General features: G+C 45.2%; 1 long non-coding RNA gene across 5 annotated transcripts; it reads left to right on the top strand.

Moving 5' to 3' along the window:
* Window positions 1-225: 225 nt before the first annotated feature.
* On the top strand, window positions 226-7,145 carry LOC123105913 (uncharacterized). Of its 5 annotated transcripts, none has more exons than XR_006451085.1 (6): window positions 226-575; window positions 2,128-2,203; window positions 2,290-2,751; window positions 6,094-6,221; window positions 6,417-6,568; window positions 6,686-7,145. It is a non-coding gene; the product is annotated as an uncharacterized lncRNA (long non-coding RNA). The 5 variants fall into 5 exon arrangements; XR_006451084.1 differs by having other exon boundaries at window positions 2,290-2,426; XR_006451088.1 differs by having other exon boundaries at window positions 2,608-2,751.
* The last annotated feature ends 3,117 nt before the right edge of the window (window positions 7,146-10,262 follow it).

Genomic DNA, 10,262 nt, shown 5'->3' on the forward strand with positions numbered 1-10,262 from the left:
TTACAAATACGTTGGAGTACATTCCCCAGCGATGCACAAATGGCATGACAATTAAAAATGTTCATGCATTAGAAAAATGAGCTCTTTTACGATGATTGGCGAGTTACGACTAGTACTTTCATATAACTCCACCTCGAAAATTTTCGGACAGTTAGATCTGGGAAAGTCATTTAAAGATTTATTTTCTGTAAAAAGGGTAAATTAGTAATTGAGCTGCTCCGTCCGTTCCGTTCCGCACGACAAGTTCGTCCCCGTCCCCACGCACGGACGAATCCAATCTCAATCCCCTCGCATAGCCGCCGCCGCCGCCACCCTCCTCTCGCTCCTGCCGCAGGGATCCGGCCGGCCACCAGTACTGCAGGCCCTCCACCGCGGCGCGCCGAGTCGGCGGAAGCCTCCGCTTCCCAGGCGCCCCCTAACCTGCCGCCGGCGACAGAGGATCGATCTCTCCACCGTACGCCGGAAACCATACTGCCTCAGTCTGCGCAGTTCCCTCCTGTTTACTCGAGCGGTTTCCCCTCCGACGTCCATCGCCCGTACTACCTCGCCGCCGGCGAGCTTCCCGCCGACTACAGGTAGCTGCATATATGTCCTACTAGCTCCTCCGATCCTCATGTTCGCGTCGTCGTGCGGCCGCGGCAGTCCCATGCTCTGATTGCCACCGAACTACGCCCAATCAACTGCATGTTCAGAGCAATACATTTCCTGATCGCTCTAGTACTTTTGCTCTGTTATTTTGCCTGTTCCCAAGTCTGAACATATTAAGGCCGGCCTGAGGGGATGTTTGCTGAAATCTACTGCTGTTTAATTATATTCATTTCAGCACTTGAATAGGGTGATTTACCAGTTGTACGAATTCTTGGCATGCATGATTAGAGTAGCTGTGAGAGTCTAAATCTGAAATCTTGCTTGCTTATGCCTAGACATGGTTAATTAAATCCTTATCACTGAAAAATAATAAGTATACTGAGAGCAAGCTTATGACTTCTCTAATCATGGAAACATGTGCTTAGCATAATCACAGTCCTTGGGTACGGTGCTTTCGTTGGTGCTGTGGTGTGATAGTTAGTATTAGCATGCGCTTCTTCGCTTGTGAGGCCTTTCCGGCCATGTATCGAACCTATTTGCTTTTGTTCCCATCGCCCCGTGTCAAACCTTAGTTGGAATACTCTAAGGGCCTCATTTTAAGGCCGGGCATGTGCCTCCATTCTAAAAAAAAGCATAATCATCTAGTTCGCTCTTCTTGCTATGCTTGTAATTCAAAACCTTGTAGTCATTTTCACTTCAGTTTCCACACGAGTACCAAAATCAAAATTCGGTATTGAATACGGTTTTTATAATTGCAATGTCCATTCTGCTGTGTCATATATTGTAAATGACCTTGTGAATTGTGATGGGACATGAGTTACAACAGTGTTAGTTGTCAATTCATGTATGATATTTGTCTTCTTAATAGTATTGTGTTTGCTTCCATATATTTCTAATATGAAAACAATTTTTGGTTGCTGGAGTAAAGATTTAAACCGTCTCCATGTTCCTTATCTATTTCTGCAGTGTCCACAGTGAGCCTTCAGTACATTTTTTTTACAATGTAGCACCATATATCCTTTCTTTGTGAACATAATTGTGGAGCGTGTGCTTAAAGAGTGATCAGCTTAGATACTTTGGTTGACACTTTGCTCAGCCTAGATAGTACAGAAAGAAAGCTTAGTCTGGATCCAGCTGTCTCTGTGCAGATTCCCTTCTGTTGCAAACTTCAGGTTGGATCTTGACTTAAATCACTTGAGCATACAACAGGGATCTTGACTTAGTACAGTAGTTGCATAACATGTGGTTCATTTTGCTGAGACCTGTATCTACATTTTTTGCTAGATTAGCTGCATTCTAAGATGGCACTCCTTTCTGAAAATGAGATTGTCATATCTAGTTCAGTGCTTCGCAAGGAATTTGAAAATATTCATTTCCTACCTTCTATTCTCTTTTTTATAGGACACCATAGGACTGGATCTTGTGTATTCATTTAGCTCTATACATTAGCAGGCACACTATACTGTTGTATTGACTATTGCCCTGTCGGAACAAATTATGTTGACATACTCAGACCAATGGTTGCTCGTTTTTTCCTAGGTATGTGAAAAGTCAAGGTGACAAACAACTGTGGTATAAGAATGCTGCACATTTGACATCGGATTGTGCACCTGAGGTAACCTCTGATGGTGCTCCAATTGTTCCATGTGGCCTTGTTGCTTGGAGTTTGTTCAATGACACATATACAGTTTGGGTCAATAGGCTGGTTATTCAAGTGAATAAAAAAAGGACATGGCTTGGAAGAGTGACAAAACAATAAATTCGGCAATAATATCTATCCCAGTAACTCCCAGAAGGGAAGTCTTATAGGTGGTGCTAAGCTAAATGAGAGCATACCAGTACGCGGATTTCTCTTTGACCCTGCACATGCATTACTTTTGATATTAAGGGATCTGTGTGCTGGAATATAGCAGACCTTTATTACAATCGTTTTATGCACACTATAGATTTTTTACTCATTAACAATTTATTCTTCTTGTCTGGTGTTCGAACCATCGGATTGGTGTGTGTACTGGACAGTTGCCAGCCACCGTCGTTTACCTCCAACTCACCGGCCAGCCGCCATCATCTACCTCGTGTCTTATTGGATCGGACAGCCGCCATCGTCTACCTCCCGCCTCGCTAGAATTATCAGGCGTGTGCCGAAACCAATTTGACTTAATGGTATACCCTGAAACAACTTTTCAGTTTTACCGAAACTATTCCGGTGTTCTCTCCGGAACTTTTCCGCTGTCTCTGAAACTTTTCCAGTGACTTCCTCTCAGACTCCCTGTGTAGTATTCTGCAGATAGATGACCCTTAAGCATGTGACCCTATAGGTTCGGTGAAGCATAGACATGACACGAAACACTTTCCGATCAATGATCAACATTAGAGCCGTGGACACCCATATTGACCCCTATACCCACACGAATAAATATTCGAGTGAACCTCCAGTTGCCGTGTGCTATTCATGTTGCTTCACGATATATTACAAACACCCGAGGTGATATTTACTTGCATCCCTGTGGATCAACAACTTGTCCACTATGCTAGTTACCTCATTACCGGTTTTGTTCTCTTTTCTCGTTTCCATGTTCCGGCATCCCTATGATCAAATCACATTGTGTCTGGCCAGACGATGATGGATACCGTAACACCGAGAGGGCTCGAGAATATCTCTCCATCGTCGGAGGAGCAAATCCCAATCTTGAGTTATCTCGTTTCTTGCCATACTTTTTCGTGAACCCGTAAGCCGCCGTAATAGCCACCCAGTTACGGATGTCGTTTAACAAACCCCAAAGTTCACGAAGCAAGTACGAAGGAACTCGATACTCTCATGGTCTAAGGAATTATGCAAACATTAACTTTCTGTGTGTTATTAACGATTAACTACTGAAGAATGTATCTCATAGCATAACATCAATTCGGATCAATTCAACACAAGTGTTCTTCTAACAATGTGCCTTCAAAATTGCTGGCATAGACATGCCCATGATCAGGAAAACAGGATCATCATGCAATACTTGAGCTAGTCTTAGAGGCATGACTAGGAATACATTTTACAGTTTATTATACCACACGTGCACATGAGTTTCCCTCCGAGCCTTGTGTTATTGCAGAATCGAGAATCATTGCAGTTATAGCATGGAACATAAACTTTCATTACAAACTTTGGAGATACAAAATAACTGTTATTACTGCCTCTAGGGCATATCTCCTACACAGTATGGCCCATAGTGCTAGTCGTGGTTGTGATGACCCATAATGGTAGTAGTTAGTCCGAGTGACCCATAGTGCTAGTCGTGGTTTGGACGATCCGTAGTGGTAGTTGTGTGTCAGGACTACCTATAGTATTAGTAGAGGGACCACATGACCCGTAGTGGTAGTTGTGTATCAGGACGACCTTTAAAGGTAGTTGTGGGTTCAGACTACCCATACTGATAGTTCTGGGTTCGAACAAACCATAGTGCTAGTAGTGGCATCACACGACCAATAATGATAATTAGGGGATTGGACAACCCATAGTGCTAGTTGTGGGATCAGAAGAATCATAGTACTAGTTGTGGGACTAGACAACCCATCATGGTGCTTGTTGACCCAGATGACCGACAGTGCTAAGTTCTGGGTTCAGATGACCCATAGTGCTAGTTGGGGGATCGGACGACTCAGTGTTAGTTGTTAGTCCAGACGACCCATAGTGCTAGCTGTGGGACTGAACAACCCATCGTTGTGCGTGTGGACCCGAATGACCGATAGTGCTAGTTCTGGATTCGGATGACCCATAGTGCTAGTTGAGGGATCAGACGACCCATAGTGCTAGTTGTGGGTTTGGACGGCCATAGCATTATTAGTGTGATCGCCCCCAAATACCGTTCTTACTCGTCCGGGCCCACTACTATCGATCTTAGTCGTACAGATCCATAAATACCAATCTTAGTCGCCCAGACCCACAAGTACTAGTCTCGCTCGGGCTCACTACAATCGATCTTACTCGTCCGGACTTAAGTATCGGTCTTACTCGTTCAGGCTCACTACTATCGGTCCTAGTCGTTCGGACCCACAAGTATCGATCTTAGTCGTCTGGACCCACAAATACCATTTTACACATTCGGGCTCGCTTTTATCGATCTCAGTCGTCTGGGCCCACTACTATCGATCTTAATCGTCCGGACCCAGAAGTAGCGATCTTAGTCATTCTCATCCACAAGCATCGATCTTAGTTGTCCGGACCCACAAAGTATCGGTCTTAATCATTCGGGCTCGCTACTATCGATCTTAGTTGTTCAGACCCACAAGTATCGGTCATACTCGTTTGGGCTCACTAATATCGCTCTTAGTCGTTGAAACCACAAGTACCAATCTTTGTTATCCGTGCCCACAAGTACCATTCTTACTCATACGGGTCCACAAGTACCTATCTTAGTCTTCCAGACTCGCTACTATCGATCTTACTTGTACTGACCCACAAGTACCGATCTCAGTCATCCGGACCCACAAGCACCGATCTTGCTCGTTCCGGCCCTCACCGATACTTTCTAATTTTCTGAAAATATTTCACATGTTTACGCCAAAAAATACCTTTCCCCCTTCACTGAAAATATAATCCCGACACTTTTCCAAATTTGCGGCCCTTGGCAGCCTATGACCCCCACCAGTCAATCATGAAAAGAAAAAAAATCCAGCCCCCACGATCTTATCCCGCACGTAACAATCGCTCCACCCCCGTATTCTCCTGCTCCTATCCCCTCCACAATTCTCGCCACCACCAGATCGGAGCTCCTTCGATCCACCCGGCCCAGCCAGGTTGAACGCCGCCCCGTTCTCATCTGCGGGATCCCGGTTGCCGCCTCACCCACGACCCTCTCCTCCGCGGCCCAGTCCGCTCGAACGCCGCCGCCCTCCTCACTGGCGGGATCGGAGCCGCCAGCCTCACCCGCGGGATCGGAGCCGCCGGCCACCGCCCACCTCGCCTGAAGGATCAGATACCACTACTCTTCTACACCGACCCATCACCGGCCACCGGTGGTGCATCACCTGCTTTGCCTTACTGTGCCGTTTCGAAGAAGCTGTGGGTGGAAATTCCCGAACCGCTGCGCCGAAGGTGGTGTGATGCCGGCGATGGGTCCGCTGGCAATTCGATATGCGAGGATGTCGCTGCCAACTCGGGAAGTGTGTTCACAGGATGATTCATATCATGCTTGAAAATGCGCAATCCTGCCTGCTAAATCTGGATAACCATGAGCTAATTATTACAAATGAATGCTAATTTTGACCCTACTGGCCTCACGATTGATTCCAAATTTATTTGTGAGGTTGTATGCCAAGGATATTAGATCATAGACATTTGCTATTTCTATGATTTGTATCCTGCCTCCCCACTGTATCATGTATCATGTAGGTAACTTGTTCTATATCTACAAAAGTTACTTGCTGTAAAATAGACTGTAGATGTATGTGTTTCTTCGTCCGTATTGACCAGGACATGAGACTAAACAAGTGTTATTTTACTCCTTGGTTTTGCAGCGAAAATGGAACATATATCAATCTTGTAATGGATGTTCGGGATGCTTTTGAGGGAAATGATTTGGTGAAATATTGATTGCGAGGGTTTGGAACCAAGTGACAGCAAAAAAAATGAAGCAAAGCTGAAGGTTCTCATCCCCCCATAGCCATTATGTTACCATGTAGTTACAGATGATGGAAATATATCATGTACTACTTCTGAACAAAATATAAGACATTTTTGTAGGCTAAACTAGCCTACTAAAACGTCTTATATTTTGATACGGAGGGAGTATATACTTTCTTATACCCTAAACAAAAAATATGTGGTTCTCTATGTGTAGGATCTTGTTCCTTGTGTTCTCCTGTCATTTGACAATGAGTAGATATTAATCTACAGAGGCAGTGAATGGAACTCTAGATACTCAGCCTCCCACTATCACTCCAAAAGTTCAAAAGAATAATCTGGCAGTGTCAACTGCTTTGAGTAACTCAGGTATCATCTTTAATGTTCACAATGATCCATACACAAGGCAGCAGTAAATGGGGAAACAGATATGCTTACATCAATACCATAGTGCAATTTTTGATTTAAAAAACTGTGCAATTTCAGGATGGGTGGTTAGAAGAGCTGGAAGGGAAGGCGCAAGAACATGATAAGAAGGATGTTGCACAACAAGAGAAGATAAAGGAGCTCTAGATTGTTGTAGAGAAGATTATCAGTTTTTACTGGCGGCCGTTAGAAGCTGTATAGAAGATGATGCATTTTTATTAGATTCAAGTGAGATTATTCAGATTTGCATAAAAAAGTTGTATAGAAGTTGATGCATTTTTATTAGATTCAAGTGAGATTATTCAGATTTGCATAATCAGTGCCGAGGATCGTGCAAAGCTAAATTATCTTTGTTGTTGCTGCTTATCCTTGAGGAAGCTTGTGGTTAAGAACTGGACTCAGCTCCAAGGACTAGGGGGCAACCTTTTCTTTGCTTGGTTATCAGTTGATTATTTCACTATATATTTTGTTCAGTTTAGCTATAAGCATCAGACCTTAACAGGAAATTCAATTTGATTTACTTGGCCATGATCAATGAACACATATATTACACAAGCTCACCAAATGAACGAGAATTTGACAACAAAGAATGAATCACGAGAAGTAAGCATACAAAAGTGGCTCCTACCTTGGAGAGAAGTTGTCACAAATAGATTGCGGACAAAAGTTTATAGATAGAAGCTCATATGAAGCACCCCTCCGTTCACAAATTTGAAACGGATGGAGCGGAGGGAGCAGTACGCAAGACTTGACACAATATGAAATGAAATATACGTATTCAAACAATTAAATCTAAAAATCTCCAGCCTGTCCCCTGCAAACCCGTGACCTCCATCTTCGAAAGGAGAAGGGCTGGTGCCATCAACCATATCAAAAACATAGAAAGTGAAGCTGTGACAACGTGTGGTGATGTGATCCTCCACCGATCCAACATGGATGATGACTCCATGCACCATCGTGCGCTTTTCTGTCGGCGGTGAGGTTGGGCCGTCCGGCTCCGGCAGCTCCATGTGCTAATCTTTGGCACGTTGGATGGGTCCTGCATCCACACCTCCACGAGAAGATATCAGTCTTCTTTCCTTATTTCTCACTGTGTTCTATACAAGAGACACACTCAACAAGGATTAACATTCATCCATGTGACCAAATATCAGTCTTTTTCTAGATTTAATCATAAATCAGCACCACTTTGGTTCTTGCATAATATGATCTTAATTACTATCACATTTTATGGGTAAAGACTCAGACAGTACCAAACAGTTTGCTAGTCCAGTGCCTAATCAGAAGAACATTGTCTGAATCTCTTACTATAACTGTTTTTCACAGCACAAAGGTTCTGAACCCATCAACTTGCAAGTCATATTCTAATGAAATTTACCATGTTTAGTATTACCTACTGACTCTAATCACTACCTACTGACTCTAATCACTGTAATCAAAAGCACTGAGAAGGGGGAAGTATACCTCTGTACTGTTGAGTAAATAGGCAATTTCTCGATTAAATTAATCCATGAGTAAATCACTAGCATGGCATTGACTAAGTTGATGACGTACTGACTCTGATCTAAACATGCACGTACTAAGCAAACAGTAGACAAATCTACACATACTGCTAGTACTGCTAATATGAAAATAATCAGGAGCGGGATAAACGAGTTATACCCTCCAGTAGGCCACGCAGAGGCCGCGGCTTTGGTGGCAGCAGCGGCGTCCTCGGCGACCTTCTTGTCGGCTTCAGCTTTCTCGGCGGCGGCACGGTCGGCGTCGGTGGACATGGTGATGATGAAGGCGACGCGGACGTAGAGGAAGTAGACGATCGGAAGCGAGCAGTCGCGTAATCGCTGCCCAAAAACCTATTCGCCCCTCACCCCGTACAGGAACCAGAAGGGCGTGGTTTCGGAGACCTGCTCTCCCGTCGACCGTGTACGTGGCGGACGGGATGGAGTCACCGGCGGCAGCAGCAGCAAAGGAACGACGGTGGGCGTGCGCGTGAGCAGATGTGATCTGTTCGTGGCGGCTAGGGTTAGGAGACACCGCATACTTATAGGCGCAGCCGCGTGGAGAGACGTGGGCTCGACCCACGTCCGAGTCCGTGACAGCCCACGATCCGACGTCTCAGATCGTGGCCCAGCTGTCAGAAAACTCTCCGTTAGTGACTGGCAAAAATAAGCGCGTAGGTGTGAGCTCGGCTCGGCTCAATCCCGCAACCCGCGGCGCGTCGTGACGAGGCGTGGCGTGGCGAGGCGGGCGGCGGAGGAGGAGTGCGCGAGGGCCTCTTCTCTTCTCAAGCTCCAATAGCATGTAGAAGAGAAACCCTTATAAACCACTCCAACTCTCCTTCCACTTCCGGGGTGGGACTAAACTTCCCACCACACCTAGTGCCATATAACCCACATGGGCCCTTAGAGATTTTTCAGAAATTGCAATATGGGCCTAGAGCCCATCTCAGATTTCAGCAATCCCCCACCAGATCTCGAGGGCCCATTGTGTCCTCTGTTCCAATTGCTGTTTCGATATACCAGTGTTTCAGTAAAGACCTGTTAAGGTTGAACTTCACCTAGAACAAGTGGCTACACTCCTTCACAACTGAACAATGGACTATGCCTTGAATTGTCAGTTTGGCGTAAAGAAGTTTCACTACATGTCTTACTAGTACTAGGCTGCCGAAGGCTGACCCCTCGGGTGGAGCATATAAGTCACACTCCTGGCCTATTCATGAGCTTACTAGAGATCACCCCAATCTCATAGACTGTGACCAGCAGTCGGGCTCATATAGGTGTGTTCCTCCAAAGATCGCTCTGTAGGATAGCATCTTGCTTTTATAAGCTTTGGAACACATTGAGACCGTAGTCATCCTACCATACAGTATCGAGAGTATTGCATCTCCAACGGAGTGGGTTAGTATAGTTACTCTCCTCAGTTCACCACTGGCTTGTTTTCCCAGGTCCTAGTTCACGGGATCTCCGATCATATAGGTTGGGTTACCACCATGGCAACTCATGTGGGTCTCATACCCATCTCCCTCGATGCATTATCTATCACAACACGTGATAGCCCTTTTGTAAAGGGATCTGCCAGATTCTTAGCCGTATGGACATAGTCCAACGCTATCACTCCGGAGTTTCTTAATTTTCTGACAGCTTTTAATCTCATTCTTATGTGTTTGGTGGACTTCATGTTGTCCTTTGAACTCTTCACCTTGGTGATGACAGTCTGATTGTCACAGTTCATAAGGATAGCCGGAACCGGTTTATCAACCAATGGCAAGTCCATCAAAAGATCTCGAAGCCATCTCGCTTCAACACCAGATGTGTCTAATGCCGTTAATTCTGCTTCCATTGTCGATCTCGTTAAGATCGTTTGCTTGCAAGACTTCCAGGAAACAGCGCCACCTCCAAGAGTAAACATATACCCAGTTGTGGCCTTCATCTCATCAGCATCAGAGATCCAATTCGCATCACTATACCCTTCAAGTACCGACGGGTATCCGGTATAGTGAAGTCCATAGTTCATAGTACCTTTCAGATAGCGCATAACTCTCTCAACAGCATGCCAATGTACATCACCCGGTTTGGAAACAAACCGGCTCAGTTTGCTCACAGCAAACGCGATGTCAGGCCTCGTTGCGCTCGCTAGG

This window comes from Triticum aestivum, chromosome 5A, assembly GCF_018294505.1.
Source record: "Triticum aestivum cultivar Chinese Spring chromosome 5A, IWGSC CS RefSeq v2.1, whole genome shotgun sequence".
NCBI classification, from domain to species: Eukaryota; Viridiplantae; Streptophyta; class Magnoliopsida; order Poales; family Poaceae; genus Triticum; species Triticum aestivum.